The 16,825-nt window shown below is 40.1% G+C and overlaps 1 long non-coding RNA gene across 1 annotated transcript in view; it reads right to left on the reverse strand.

The window, feature by feature from the left end:
• The window catches only part of LOC137096617 (uncharacterized), a 52,655-nt gene extending 37,467 nt beyond the window's left edge, over nucleotides 1-15,188 (reverse strand). The window contains exon 1 of the long non-coding RNA XR_010909548.1: nucleotides 15,064-15,188. This is a non-coding gene — a long non-coding RNA (uncharacterized lncRNA). The remainder of the gene's footprint in view (nucleotides 1-15,063) is intronic.
• Between the last annotated feature and the right edge of the window lie 1,637 nt (nucleotides 15,189-16,825).

Here is a 16,825-nt window from a genome sequence, read left to right on the forward strand (position 1 = left end):
TGACCCACTAGACCAGAACATCTTCTGAAGAGCTGTCACAATCTATCAAATCAATGATCTGTGAAATATAAATTCTCTATGGAAGCTGCTATGGGCCATTAAGTAAATAATACCTGTTTTATAAACTTTATATTAACTTCATAGTTATTAGAGAAGGTCAAGATAGTAAGGGAAGAATAACAACTAACCTAAAACTCTCAATAAAATTCAGTTCCAGAAAAAAACATTTCCCAACTTGACTTGTCACAATGTTATAATTTTTTTAGATATATAGTCTCTTTTTAAAATACAATATAAAACATTCTGATATTATGATGCAGAATGTAGGACACTGCAACCAGATTTCACTGGGCTGAATACAACATACAGAAATGGGAGGCAAGGTTTTGAGGTTGAAACAAGGTCACAACACACCACTAATATGAGAAAGGAGCTATCATTAACATAACAGTAGGAGGTTCATTTCTACTGTGACATGTCAGCAGCAGCCATCTGTATATCTCAACACATCACTGGGTGTGAGAGAAACCTGTTCTATGGGGTTTTTTATTTTTCTTTTACTATTTTTTTCATTTGTACCTCCGGTAAACTAAATGCCATTCATGGATGGAAATCTGTGTGTCACAGGGCTTCTGATACATTGTATGAAAGATAGGACAATGTATTCAATAATATCTTCAAATACGAGCCCCCCTCCCTCTAAAATAACTTCCAATAATTAAACCAAAATCTTTAGTGTACTTCTAAAATATGCACATATAAGGCTTAGTCTCTGGGTTATATTCCCATTAATATATTCTTATAAGAAAGACATGTCAGTATAAGTACAGCTATTTCGCAATATTATTTCATATCTGTATAGAAACTGAATGGAGCTGGGGGCTAGAAAATGTGTACAAATGAATGTGACAGATCTGCCCACTCTTATTCCATGCTATCACCAGCATCTGAATGGATATGCATGCAATTTTCAACAAACACCACCTGTTGAAAGAAAAAAAAGTTTAGGCATAGTAATCAATTCATTTCCATTCTTGGCTGTCACCATGTAAAATAGTCTCAGGCTTTTGTTTCTGTGATCTAATTAATTCTATTCAGACATTATCTACTCACGGATAGCAAATTCTTGAAGAGGATCTCTGCTAAAGATTCAGCTATGGATGCACATTTACCACCACTATGGCAACATTGTTATTGTTGTTAATAATAATAATAATAATAATAATAATAATAATAATATCCCACTTTTTCTTTCCACAAAGGATACTCATACATACACACATCATCACAAGTATGCAGGTAAGGTTCCCTCTACCAGCATGTGAACTCCAGTAGTCCACGGTTCACTTTTTTTTACATCTGCAGATGTCACTGGTATGGCAATGATATTACATTGCACAAGTGAAGTGGCTGCAACATATATTTTGGTGCCTAGGGATAGAGCTCATTGGAAAGATTCCTGGCTATTCTCATGGTCCTTTGTATAATTGTAATGACAGGATTACAACCTTTGTAAAGTTATAATGACAGTATTGTTGGTAGCTTTCAGAAGTGAATACAATAGAATACACTTTTTCCAGTATTTCGGTTTGTAAGCTAATAAAAATATATACATACATGTATTACATGTGTGTATGGCCATATATAGACAAACATATATACCATTTTTATACCATTGATACTATACTACATTCTATTTTCTGTAAGGAATGGTATGTTGATACATTACCAGATTTCTTTTTAATGTTATGCTTGACATTTACCCAGTAACTTCTTGAAATGATTCCTTGCCTGCCAAGCAGTCTGAGAATTCACATAGCTTTTTCCTCCAGAGAAGAATATGTGAGCTGGATCAAGAAGGGGATAGAAATAGAAACCAAGCAGTTTTATCACCCAAAGAAGCTTTGTAGATTACCAGTTGCTGTGCGGGCCTCTGCATGCTTACTGAGAAGTAATTCCTATTCATTTCAATAAAGCTTATTCTTTGTGTTTGCATTGCTGCCTCACAGTGCCATATTCAGTCCACTTTGTTCAATTTGTCCTATTCCCATGAAAATGTATTTGTTGGTAGCCCAAGCAGAGTAATACAAACATTTATCTGAGGCAGTTCAGATATCTGAGAATCCACGATAGCCTGCTGGTGAAGGGAAAGAAAGAGTATAATTTTGTTGATTTTCCTTCCTTCTCTAACATTTTTACATTCTGATTTTTAAAAGGAGATACCCTTTTACAAACAATTGATCTATATTAAGCACAATGCAAGCATAGATCATGATCTAAGTGGCATAACATCTCTGGGTCAGGAGAGCAGTCAGTCTTTTGACATTCACAGTCTCCCTAGCATGTCTCCTCCACAGAAAATCTTGTTCTCTTCTCTTCATGTACAACACTCCATGGCAAGTTGAACTCTTCACGGGCATCTTTAGAGTATTGAAAGAATTATGAAACATAAATTTGCCCAGTAAATACATGCAATATAAACTTAAATTGTAAGGTTAATCAATTAAAATGTTATTAATCAGATCGTAACTTAGTAAGTAGTGGTTGCCATTGAAAGCAAAGCTGAATTGAAATGCTAATGCTTTCCATGGGAAATAGTGAATGAAGAAACTTTTTTGTCAAATTCCAGATTAAGATATTTGTCTTAATCAAAAATGGACAACTTTACAGTCAAGTTTCTGATTGTCTGCCAACCCACGAAGAAACACACGAGAATAAAAGACACAACACCAATGCTTTGGATTCAAATTGGGCAACTTTTATTTAACGTTACCTATTTAAGTTCTTAACTTAACTCAAGGGTGTAAGGAACTGGTGTAACCTAACCCAGGTAGTATCACTACCCGTAATAACAATTTCCGGGCGAAGCACCTGGGTTTCGGTAATCAAACCGTATCACCATCAAGGGAAAGGAATGAGGAGTCTCTTCCAGAGCTCTTGTATCGAGACTCCTTCCCATTAAAGGCCATTAACTACACCTCACCCCTTTAAACTGTAGGTGAGTGTTTAACTTAAGGGCCTTTCACCCCTTAAAGGGGTGCCCTAGGTGCACACCGACTAAAGGAATTTCCCTATCTATTTACGCCTGGCCTATTTAAAGCGTAGCCCACTTCCTCTATCTAGCCCCTAAACAGTATAGGGTAGGCAAAAAACCCCCCCTATAAAACAAGAAGAGGAAAAAATTCCTACCCGGTTCCGCAGGCAACCGCAAGATATACTGTTAATGGGCGGGAGTGGTGGGCCAACTTCCAGGCACGGAATGAGCCTGGGAGGGCCTGGCCTGTGCTAGCAGGCCACGCCCCCGGATGTTCTGGAGGGTTCCTCCAGAACTCCTCCCTGCCTCGTGTGAGGCAGACAAATGTTTTTTCTCTCCCCATTTCTTGGGGAGAGGAAAACTGTTGTCTGCCAACCCACGAAGAAACACACGAGAATAAAAGACACAACACCAATGCTTTGGATTCAAATTGGGCAACTTTTATTTAACGTTACCTATTTAAGTTCTTAACTTAACTCAAGGGTGTAAGGAACTGGTGTAACCTAACCCAGGTAGTATCACTACCCGTAATAACAATTTCCGGGCGAAGCACCTGGGTTTCGGTAATCAAACCGTATCACCATCAAGGGAAAGGAATGAGGAGTCTCTTCCAGAGCTCTTGTATCGAGACTCCTTCCCATTAAAGGCCATTAACTACACCTCACCCCTTTAAACTGTAGGTGAGTGTTTAACTTAAGGGCCTTTCACCCCTTAAAGGGGTGCCCTAGGTGCACACCGACTAAAGGAATTTCCCTATCTATTTACGCCACGGATTGGGGGCAAATGTCCATTTCGCCCCCATCCCCCACCAATTCCTCCAACACCCCTAAAATACCTTCCTGTAAATCTAGCCGAAACCGTTGGTTGCCCAATTCCGAAAGATGTACTCCAAAACCCCGATACAACCTCTCGTCGTCACGAGTGCTGTTTGGGTGCTCAATGTAACGACCCCTCTGATGGATCAGAACAATCACATGTCCCGAGTCACTCGTTTCATGGCTCTCTCAAGCCTTCCCATGTCGCCTCTGCACTTGCGACGAGGTATGATAATCACATGGCCTGAGTCACTCGTTTTCTGGCTTCCTCAAGCCTTCCCACGTCGCCTCTGCACTTGTGACGAGGTATGATAATCACATGGCCTGAGTCACTCGTTTTCTGGCTTCCTCAAGCCTTCCCATGTCGCCTCTGCACTTGCGACGAGGTATGATAATCACATGGCCTGAGTCACTCGTTTTCTGGCTTCCTCAAGCCTTCCCACGTCGCCTCTGCACTTGCGACGAGGTATGATAGCAGACCAAACGACGTGCACCCTGGGCCATGACCACCAAATCCTTCGAATGTCCGCCCGTGCTTGCAAAAAGAGGGCTTTGCCTGTTAACAGGCCCAAATCGTTACCACCGAGGTGGATAACCAACACATCAGGAGGAGAACCACTCCCGGCATCAAACAACAAAGGGCACAAACCGTCCCAACGCAGGCTTCTCGTGCCTCTCCGTTCCACCGTTGCCGTGGAAGAGAGACCCAAGTGCTGGCCATAGGCAGTCTTGTGGGCCTCTCTCACTGCCCAGAAGACATAACTGTCCGCAGACCAGGACCCTTCTTCTATGTGCCAGCCCTGCGTGGCCTGTGACGATAATGATAACTAGGCTGAAACTGACCGTACGTAACTTCTGGTCTGTTTTGGAAGTTCTAATTCTTATTTCCACACTATCTTGAAAAACTTTGAAGTCGGAAACCAAAAGTGCGCGGTGTGAGGTATCGTTATTGGCTAATGTCACCAATTCACTCACGTGTAGTTGCAAAACATGCAGTCCACGCCGCCGCATGATATAAAACCTGTTCATAATATGATGTGCACAGGCTGGGCCATAGTTGCTTAAGTCCCGAGCGTTAACGACCGTACTGTGGCCCTATTAACGCACCAAAGCCCAAAACCCTGCCTTCCTTAATCTCCTTATCTATCTTTTTCATGACCCCAGCTTCTAGGCCTATAACCGATTTTTAAATTGGATGCTACAAAAGTTGGGGGGGGGGGGAAACATGGCCCACGGGCCGGGATCTGAAAACCCTCCTAAAGCCGCGAAGCAAGTAATTTGCTGCAGCTCTGTAAGGCTATCTTTCCGGCCAGCAACTAAGCGGACCCGCCTTGATTGGGCTGGGGGCCCCTTTGAACATTCACCTGTCCTGGGTTTTTACTATTGAACTGAGCGCCTCTTGGCCCAATTCTTGTGGGTTTTCCCTTGTAACAACTATTGGTTGCGTGGTTACCCTGGCATATTGTACAGGCGTGCTGATATTTACAGTCTTCGCGGGCGCAAGCTCCCTGGGCCGCGTATTCCCAGCACATACTCTTCTGTCTTTGCGGCTGTTGTGCTGGGACTCCCTGCCAAAAGGGCTGACTCCCCGTATCGTTCTGTATAGTGTGGCCGCTATCAGCCTTCTCACCAGAGACTGCTCTGGTTGTATTCATTACTTCCATCCACAATTGACTGTCAATGAGGTCCCATCTCTTGTTAGGCATCGTGGCGGCCTCAGAACGAAAGCGACTATCGTAAACCAGCCACGCCTGACCAGTGTAGTTGACATATGCCCCATACTGATAATTACAGTCCTCGCGGGCGCAAGCCCCCTGGGCCGCGTATTCCCAGCACATACCCTTTTGTCTTTGCAGCTGTTGTGCTGGGCCTCCCTGTCAAAAGGGCTGACTCTCTTTAGTGTTTTGTATAGTATGGCCGCTATCGGCCTTCTCACCAGAAACTGCTCTGGTTGTATTCATTACCTCCATCCACAATTGACTGTCGATGAGGTCCCATCGCTTGTTAGGCATCATGGCAGCCTCAGAACGAAAGCGGCTATCGTAAACAAGCCACGCCTGACCAGTGTAGTTGACATATGCCCCATATATTATATTTTGATATTTAAACAAGGCCTTGGCCCTGTAATCCTTTAGGGCCGCCCACATTCTTCTTCGGCGCCATCCTGAAAGAAAAATAACCAGTGACTGTGTCAATAAGTATATAGCGCCAGTATAACAAATTGACGAAGACTTTGTCCCTTATATATATCTAAACATATAGGGCAACACGTTTGCATTGAGTCTTGCTGTAAGGTTATCACAAGTTGGAGCTGACATCAGGAGCTCGCCCCGCACCCAAGTAGCCGGAGCCTACCATTGGGCCTATTGATCTACTCCCATTTACATTGAGTCTTGCTGTGAGGTTATCACAAGTTGGGGCTGACAACCGGAGCTCACCCGCACCCCAGTAGCCAGAGCCTATCGTTGGGGCCTATTGATCTACTCACATTTGCAATTAGTCCCACTATAAGGTTTACATAAGTAGAGGCTAACCGCGGGAGCTCGCCCCCCTATACCAACCCAGGCCTGCCACTGGGCTTATTGCTCTAGTCATTTTCCTTTTTGAGTATACAGGCCGACTGTAAGGCCAACCTAATTTGGGGCTAACCAAGGGAGCTCACCTGTAGCAACTGGCAAAGACTGTACCATTGGGAGGTTACATAAGTTAAGGCTCCCATCGGGAGCTTGCAATACTTATGGCCAGGGCCCGCGACAGGGCTTATTGATCCCTTCCCATTTGACTTCATTGCTGGATCTAACAGCAGGAGCTCTCTCCCTGATCCATTTTTTTTTTTTGGTATCAGAAGCTGGATTAAACAGCAGGAGCTCCCCCTCTGATCCTATTTAAAATAATAATTTTTATTTTTTGGTATCAGAAGCTGGATCTAACAGCAGGAGCTCCCCCTCTGATCCTATTTAAAATAATAATATTTATTTATTTATTTATTTATTTATTTTGGTATCAGAAGCTGGATCAAACAGCAGGAGCTCCCCCTCTGATCCTATTTAAAATAATAATTTTTATTTTATTTTATTATTATTATTATTGGTATCAGAAGCTGGATCAAACAGCAGGAGCTCCCCCTCTGATCCTATTTAAAATAATAATTTTTATTTTATTTTATTTGGTATCAAAAGCTGGATCTAACAGCAGGAGCTCTCTCCCTGATCCATTTTTTTTGTATCAGAAGCTGGATCAAACAGCAGGAGCTCCCCCTCTGATCCTATTTAAACTAATAATTTTTATTTTATTTTATTTTAATTTTTTGGTATCAGAAGCTGGATCTAACAGCAGGAGCTCTCTCCCTGATCCATTTTTTTTGGTATCAAAAGCTGGATCTAACAGCAGGAGCTCTCTCCCTGATCCATTTTTTGGGAGCTGTGGCTAACATCGGGAGCTCGCTCTGCTCCCAAATAAGAACTATCGACCTTAGGTCAGCAACCTCTGTAGCCAAGGGTATAACTCCCCTATTACCTGTGTATATTTAACATCATACCTACTACATATAACACGCATCCGGCCCAAAATAAAGTAATTGAAATAACTTTCACTTTCATTTTGCCCCATGTGGCAAACAAAATTGGGCCTATCCTAAAATGGCGGCCGCCCCATCTCCCACAATGGCCTCCATCAACGGCCCGGACGGTGCCCAAAATTGACGCTGCGAGCTAGCCGCATGCCAAGCCGCCCAGCTCCAGGCCCCTGGCCACGTGCGCCCTTGTTTGCCATAACCAAGGCCTCTGTGAAGGGCTTTGAAGCACCCAGCCTTCGTCCGGGAGGGGTGGGGGGTGGGTGAAGCCTCCCTCCCCCAGGACCCCTCTACAGACCTGTAGATGCTCTTCTTATCCCCTTAACCTCTTTTCTTCTCTTCTTTGCTGAACCTCCTCAGGCTTCTTGTCTTCGCTCTTCTCTGCGACCTCTCTCCCCAACTTCCAGGCACGGAATGAGCCTGGGAGGGCCTGGCCTGTGCTAGCAGGCCACGCCCCCGGATGTTCTGGAGGGTTCCTCCAGAACTCCTCCCTGCCTCGTGTGAGGCAGACAAATGTTTTTTCTCTCCCCATTTCTTGGGGAGAGGAAAACTGTTGTTGCAAAAATTCTATTTGCAAGTATTGAAATCCTAATAAAAGCTTGACTATGAGTGAATGGCTCTGCAGGCTTCAGGGCATTGCCAAAATTCTTTAAATGATTTATTTCATTTCAGTCTAGGAGGAACTACAAACTTTTGACATCTTCTAGGCCAGGTGGAAATTATGTTATTAAGTTTGGAAATTTAGAAACAGCAATAATCGTTTCTAACTCGTTACACTGTTACAGTTTTTCTCCCATGGAATGAAAATAGTTATAGTAGACCTTTTAGTAGAACTTCTTATTGAATTGTATTTTATTGATCTTTATATCATGAGTGAGAAAGCAGTTGAAAAAAGAATGTGTATTTTGGACAATTTCACTAAAATAGAATAACCTTCAGGATAATCTCTTGCAGCTACCTGGAATTCTCCAGATTTGTTTTGGAGGGTTTAGAATAGTACTATCCTGAGTAATGTGTGTAATTTAACAGCAGAGTTGGACTGGAGAACAATAGAAATCCCTCTCTCCTCAACTATATTCAAGCCATTCCTGAAAAGGAATTTCAGTTTCCAGAAAAATGTTGTTGCTATTTCTGTTGTCCTTACCTTTAAACCTTGGCTGAAAGCCAACATAAAGTTGACATCATATGACATTGTGAATGGCATTCCCTATTTTCAGCTGCAACTAATAAATAAGTTGTGGTTTTTGTTACTCCAAGCTCATGTGTTTAGTGTCATTTGGGGGGGGGGGGGGGGACAAAGAGTTGGTCACGTAACCCTAACCCTAACTGTGCTGGCACGGCTGTGCCAGGGGTTTGAATTCCCTTTTTCTTTCTTTGCTTGCTTGCATGAAGTCCTGTAGGCTATGCACTTTGCAATTTGGTAGCTTCCTCCAGGTTGCAGTTATAGGGCCAGCAACCTGTCAATCATCGTTGCAGCCTTTAGATCCGCCCCTTTCCCCAGAGTTTTGGAGGGTAAAGGGAACCTTTAGCTCAGTCTTTACAGTGAAGCCTTACAGACAGGACATTGTGAGCTTTTCTCTTTTCCACCTGTAAAAGGCCTCGTTTCTCACAGCAAACTTCGCTGGGGAAATATAGTTACAGTCAGCCTTCGCTGGAAAAAAGGGAAATACAGCCAGCTTCACTGGAAAGTAAAGGACTTGCTTCAACTTGGAAAATCTTCAGAGGCTTTGCCTGGTAAGGTCCACTCGGGTCACCCATAACGCAGATTGGAACCGGGAGTAGGGCCAGGCTAACAAAGTAAAGAGATTGCCCAGGGAGGGGTCAAAGGATTTCCCTTAAAGAAGAAAGGAACAATTTATTAAGCAGTTGCCTGTCCCTCGTCGGCAGATTGAAGAAGTTACCAATTTTCCAAAGTTATAGAGTGTTTATTCCGTGTTTGAAGATTTTATCCTTAATAAAAAACTTAGTTGGACTTATCTTAAGCCTCTGCAGAACTTTGTGTATGGAAATCTATACGGCCTCTCAGCTGAGGCACCCCAGCATCCCGTTGGGCATTCAGATAGCACGTCCTGTTAACAGACATCCCCACAGGCCCAAAGCGTGACAGCACACTAACCCTAACCTTAGTCGGACACACACAAAGGAATCTTCCATTTCCAGAACAATGTTTTGCCTCACCTTTAAACACTGGCTGAAAGACAACATAAAAGTGTCATAGGAAATCATGAATGGTATTCCTTGGGTGTTCTAACATGAGCACAGCTATATAAGACTCCACTTTGGACTTAGCAATTTATCAATGGTAAATGCATCAGTTGAATAATATATGAACTTGAAAACCTGGCTATTCCGACGTGCCTTTCCAGAATAGGATAACCCAGCACTTTGTCCCAGAAGCACTTTACTAGAGTTTAAGACTCTCTGCACATTGCACTTGCCCAGAATTCCAATACACCTCCTGTCACAACTAGCACTTTTTAACCTGTACCCATCATTGGCCCGGCCATGGTTTTTATTGTGTAATAGTGTAATGTTTTGTTATTGCTTATGTTTTTTTAATTTGCTTTCTTTTGTATTATTGTTGTTTACTGCTGTTGTGTTGAGGCCTTGGCCTTTGTAAGCCGCATCGAGTCCTTCAGGAGATGCTAGCGGGGTACAAATAAAGTTTAATAATAATAATAATAATATGAATATGGGGAGGGGAGAGGGAGGAGGATTTAACCTGGCCCCATCACAGAAATTATTGTTAAATTAATAGGTAGGAAGAGAACCTGGGAATATTATTGCTTGAACTGTAGCTTCCAGAATCCCCTAGCAAGTAAAGGGAGTTACCATGGTGGCTGCAGCATTCTGAGTGGTGTAGTCCAGAAAGCAACTTTTCCAAACTCTAGAGGGAAGAGTCTCAACTAAGTGAAGGAAAAGTCAATGTTGCTGCAAGATTCTCCTCTTGAGTGACTTTAAGAGATGCTGCTTCTTCTATACCACAATTTTAGCTAGTTCTCATTACTATGGAAAAGAACAAACTCTAATGTCCTTCTTTACCAGTAATTTAATTGACATCTTTGTTTTCATGCCACTAAAAAGGTCCTTTTGGTTCCTTGAAGGAAAGAGGAAGAGATCTTTATGGAGGGGAAATGAAAGCTTTCAGAAGTATCTCCTGATCTTGATAATGAAGAAAACCATCTACAAGCATTATGCTATGGCTATGCCTGGAGATACCTGACTCCAATGCACAAGAGTTCCTGAATACTGAGCCTATGCCACTTATGTATTGATTTAGTCCTTGAAATATAGTTCATATCCCATAGTCAACAATGTTGGTAACATGATATAAACAGAGATTTGTAACACTCTTTGTAAGTATCTCATACCCTGGCATGTGCTTTAACTCTGCACTTTATATAACAGCAGAGTAGATTTTTATGCATTATAGGGTGTAACGTCATAAGATCACTCCTGTATTTTCTTGATGATTGCTGGCTACTGAGACATGTTGCCAGAGCTAATCTATTTTTGAGATTAATTCCATCTCGATATTATATTCATGTTGAGATATGATACTTTTGTTAAGAGGTAAGAGATAATACAGTTAAATAGGCATACAAATGTTTGCAAAAAGAAGATGGAATTAGCAACAAGAATACAAAGTTTATTGTCTTTGAAGCAAAAAGTTTGTGAGGTAGTGGTGCCATCCTTTCAGAAAGTGAACGAACCTTTTGCTATGCAGCTAACCGCTATAGTAGCCTTATCCGCTATTTATCAGATGGCATTGCTCATCTGACAAATAAATCACCTCGGCTTCTAATCCCAAGTAGATAATTACTTGCATGTAACCAGGATACCATTTGGAACATGATTGATTACAGCCAAAATTGTATAGCATGATTCATCAATTGATAATTAGATCTTTTCTCATTGAGCACTCATGTCATTATGATCAGTTGCGATAAAAGCAAGCCTTGCTGATTGCATACCTTGAGCTGAAACAATCTACATGGTTCTAATGTGTTCACAATCAAGAAACCAAGCATGACTTTCCCCTTTCCTTATATTCCTCCATGTTCCTTTTTTATTATCTCAGTCTATTCTTCTTTTCATCATGTACTTGTTCCTAATTCCCCTTTTAATGTTGTTCATACTTGTCTCATTCCAGTATGCAAGAACAAGAAACCATAATATATCTACAAATACAGAGGTATTTTCTATGGGTCTAAAAGAGTGTTTTTTCTCCATCTTCAAGAACATTTTTATTTTTAAAAAAATGCAGAAACTCCATAGTGAAGCCAGTCTAACTACTGTTTTATTTCCTCAGCTTTAGAAAGACAGAAACAATTTGAAACAATTTTTGATCAAAGTACACATACGTAGACAACTTCTGTGTAAATTGACTATGTATGTACATTTTCCTTTAGAAAAGGGAAGATACTAATTTTCTAGAAATATTTTGCAGATATTTCAGAAACCTTAACAATTGTTTATATTACATTTTTACTGCTTTGAAGTCCTACAAAATAAAGCAGGGGTAGGCCAAGAACAGCCCATGGTTTCAAAGTAGCCATTTTACCATTGATTCCATGAATTTTCATCATTTGGGATTAATCAGTAACATTCAAGCCTCTGCCAGAAATTGCAAGATATCCCTAATATATTAAGATGAAGATATATATAACTACTTCACCCACCTGCACAGTTCCCACTCCTTCCTCTGCCTAAGTTTTGTAGTTTTGAGAAATCATTCTAGACAAGAGTTTCTGATTTACCTGAAATGGCTTCTTTCTCACATACTGCTATTGTGACCGTAAGGATATTGTCATGCTCATGTAAACATGATGACAGTTTGCCTCCCTGTTATGTATACTGTGATAAGCAGCAATAAAAGGTAGAAGTGAATGACTCTGAAATTTTTTTATAAACACAAAAGCGGCGTTATTAAAAACACCCAACCTATAGGTTGTGTTTCTCAAGCGTATGACATTACAAATAACATGATACGGAGAAGTTCTTGCTCCAACAAGTGATATTTTGCAGCTCTAATAGGATCTCATCTCTTCAACCCCCCCCCCCCCCCACCCACCCACCCAAGTATCTCTTGGAATCTCACCAGATGGATGAATTTAGTGTCCTAGGATGCTTTCACTCTGTCTAATGGTTGGAGCCCCATGCTGGGCACCACATGACATCATGGGACATCTGGCAGAGGCCCTATCCCCAACTGGGGTGAAAGCATCACTGGATGCTCTCCCCCCACATGAGAAGCTTCCCATGTTGTGCTGGCTCCAATTGAGTGCCTTGCCCAGAGGGATCCCCCATGTGGATAGCATATGGAAAGTTTAAGACTCCTGTGGTGTTTGTTTTGCTGTCTGGCCCCTGTTCAGAAGGTTTCACCTCATTTTCTGTCCCTGTGATAAATTAATTTCGAAAAGTTTATTTATTTATTTACTACGCTTCTATACCTCCATTCTCAGCCTGATGTGACTACTTGTGGAAACAAGGATTGGTGGAGATGCTTTTTCCCCATCATAACTCTTTCAGAGTGAATTTCTCTTCCTAGGGGTAGATTTCTCTCACTTCCTGTTGTCTCACCCCGTTCTTAACTATGAGTCATTTGTAAGTTGTATGTTTGTAACTTGAGGACTGCCTGTAATGATGTAGGTGGTAGGGAAAGGGTGCCCCATCCTCCCTTGACAAATGGTGTCTAATAAGCCAAATTTCAAATGTAATACATAAAAACACAATTGTTACAAGGCCTACTACACAACCCTATAATCTATTAGTAAATTTAGATATAACTTACTAGTGTCTTTAACACCAAGTTTTCATTCACTCTCTCTTTTGGTTTGCTAGCAGTTTTTCTAACAGGCTGCAGTAGAAGGAAACATGATGGCCACACCAACCACCAAAAGATTATTTAATTCTTCCTGTCTTTCCTATTCCTATCTGTGTAATGACTTTTTACATGATAAGATTATGAGTTAGATATTGTATTTTTGTTGGTTATAAGTAAGCAACTCCAAGACACATTTTTGTCACAGAATTAAATAAAAACAAACAAATAAATGGCTGCTCCTATTTTGCATTTAGTAATTTCCTGATATGTCTCCCACATACCCAATAATAAGTCAGTGAAAATATCCAACACTTGTAGACTGTCTCAATAATTTCACTTTTCCTTGTGTAGCAACAGAGGCATTCCTATCAAAAACCATTTCACTAGTTCACCTTTCCTAGGAATTGAAATTGGGGTGGGACACTGAGTATGTACATCTTAATGTCATCCATGTCTCACAATATCACTACTGCTGCCATTGCTAATAATAATAATAATAATAATAATAAGCAATATAATAATTTTGTCAGTTTTGTTTTCTTTGCCAGCTTTACTTCCTATTTTAATTATTATCTTACAAATGAAAGCTCACTGCATTTAAAATTATTTAATTAAGAAAACATCAGTAAACAAAATCCTGCTCATAATATCTCACAACATGAGTAAAAGTGTTGGTGACATTGCAATTTTGACAAGAAAGATTTACAACTATAATAAAGAGATATAACATGGCAAGAACAAGGGCTTTTTCAAGTGTCATTAACAGGTTGCAATTTTACAGAGCACCTCTCTTTAGAATTCTCTCTGTATCATTCACATTACATCTAGCTTCTCTGTTAACAAAAACAAGGATAGCAGGTTATAATGACAGAATCTGGAGTATTGCTTTATTAGAAAAGTTCGTGATGTTCTATTGTAATCTATGTTGCATAACATTACACATATTTAAATAACAGGGCTGTGCAATTGATAAAAAATGTTTCAAAAGTCATTACAAAATTAAGGGGATGCTGGTTTTTCATTTCTAAAGTGTTTCTAAAGTATCATTAATAAGAAAACATTACTATTATGATTTTGTTAAAGCAATTGCGCTTGTGTGTGTGTGGGGGGGGGGGGGGGGAGTTTCCGGGGCCCCTTTTTCCTCATTATTATTATTATTATTATTATTAGGGTGAAACTTGCTACAATGGTAGAACACATTTAACACTGTTACCCCCCCACCCCCCCAGAAGTTTCAGAACGTTTCACTCATCTATTGATTTTTGGGAAATTGTCTTGGTTTTCACCCAAAATCTTTTTTTAAAAAAAGTTTGAAAGCTATGTCCTGGAATTTCTCTACAATTACACAACATAACCAGGGCACAATTCCCCTCAAGTTTCAGAAAAATTAATTAATCTCCCAATTTTAACGATCTTTTTTAAAAAATGAAGAAAAATATTTTTAGCTACTGTGGCTGGAGTGGGGTGGGGTCATATTTCTAAAGCACTATATTAAGCAAGAATAAGATCTCCTAAAACTCGGGGAATCTTTATATTTTTGGAGAATATTTGATTTTTTTACAAACTTTTTTTTTAAAAAACTATAAGCACTATCTTCTTGATTTTTTATACAATGCACAAGATAACCAGGGCATCAATTCCCAAGTTTAAGAAATATTCATACATATACTGATTTTTGAGTATTTTTAAATGTTTAGGGAAAAAATGATCCTCAAAAAGCCACAGCAGCAATCCCCTTGAATGTCTAACAGTGTGTCTATATGTCACATTAAATTAACCATAGAACTTCAACTTAGCAGCAAAATTTTACTATTACATTAAATCGTCTCTTCCAACTCTTTGATTCTATGATTCTCTCTGCAGAGTCAATCATTTTATTTATTTATTATTAGACAGGCTCTAAATGGCTGGCTGCTGCAGCCCTCATTGGGGCTTTCTGATGTTGAGCACTGCAGTCTGGGAAATGAAGTTTAGGCAGGGCCTTTTGAATTATCTGCCACAGAGGGCTTCACATTCCCAAACTACATTTCCCAGATTCCTGTGTTCTCAGTTTCCTGCCCAGTTCAGCTAGTCCTGTCCCAGCTGTCCTTCCTTATGGTGACTGGCAAACAGCCTGGGTCTTAATTTAAACACTAGCAATGGTCTATTTGGCTTTTCCACAGTTGATTAATGCTTATACTGAAAATTAAACTGACTTTGGAAGGCTTCCAAATTTTGCAGGATCTTAATGAAAGTTATTGGTGAGTGTTTTGATTCTTAAATTCCCCCCCCCTTTCCTGTATGTTTCTTAATAGTGATTTGTTTGCACAAATCTAATATATTACTAATGACTCACAAGGCCTAATGGTAGTTTTGCACAGCCCTACAAGATAGTTTATCAAACCATAACTTCCAAAGTAAACTTTGGAAACAAAATGCTCCTTATCAGTAAAAGGCATAATACTAAAGGTAGCAATCAACAATTTCCTTCTCTTCCTTCAGCCTTCCTTGTACTAATAGCATTGAATCTGCTTCTAATTAGTTTCTGTTTTCATTTTAGCTCAGTTTTTAAAATCAATAACTGGCCAATTTTTCAATTTGTTGAAATGACACCATTGCATATCACTAGTGGTGTATTTTGGCACATTCGGAAACTTCAGAAAAGTCTATGCTTTTTCTGTACTTCTGTATTTCAGAGAGCAGAACAACTCATCTCAATTTAAACCCTTGATTTGAATCACACTAGAAAGCATTTCTGCATCCATGAATTTTGGTGATTTATGTCCATGTGTGTACTTGCATAAAAATTATTGCTTCAGAACGTGTGTTTGATATTGTTGTTTTGGTGGTCATGATTTAGATTTTTCTTAATTGGCTCATTAAGACAAAATCCTTTGAATTAAATCTGCCAAGGAGCAGAGATTTTTCGAAGTAGTATGCCAAACTGACGGGAGAAAGAAATGCCTGGCAAGCTGATCTTAAACACATATGCTTGAAAAGAGTCTTTCATGAGTTCATTGTAGCTAACTTGCAAGTAATTTTTCCTTAGAATAATGGCCACAGGCACTCAAAAGCAGAATCTTAAAAAACATTAGAGAAAGTCTAGAGAAGGAGAGTTTCTAGTTGCACCAGTTGATCCTGGGAGAATAACTTGGAAAATTTATTTTTGTGACTGTAACTTCCAGAATACTGAAGCTTCTAGCAATGTTGGAGCATCAAAAAATATATTTGAAAGTGGGTCTTCATAGCAGATACAAAAAGTGAAAAGAACCTAATTGTATAGGCACGTTGATTGGTGACTGAAAATGTTAAAATAAAAGAAGGAAAATGTCAAGAATAATGTTTTCCAAAAATAGTATCTTATTTGATATGTCAAAATGCTAACAATAATACTTAAGAGTCCCCAAACATTCACTCATCTCCTGTGAATCTAAAAATACAGGTCACTGGGCTGGTTAGACAAGTTAAGTGTGTGTGTGCGTGTGTGTGTGTGTGTGAATACACACACACACACACACACACACAAATTCATATACGTGCAAACAGATATATATGCATATTTGTGCAGACACACAAACAACCAGTAGTTTCTTTTCCAG

Source organism: Anolis sagrei, chromosome 3, assembly GCF_037176765.1.
Source record: "Anolis sagrei isolate rAnoSag1 chromosome 3, rAnoSag1.mat, whole genome shotgun sequence".
Taxonomy (NCBI): Eukaryota; Metazoa; Chordata; class Lepidosauria; order Squamata; family Dactyloidae; genus Anolis; species Anolis sagrei.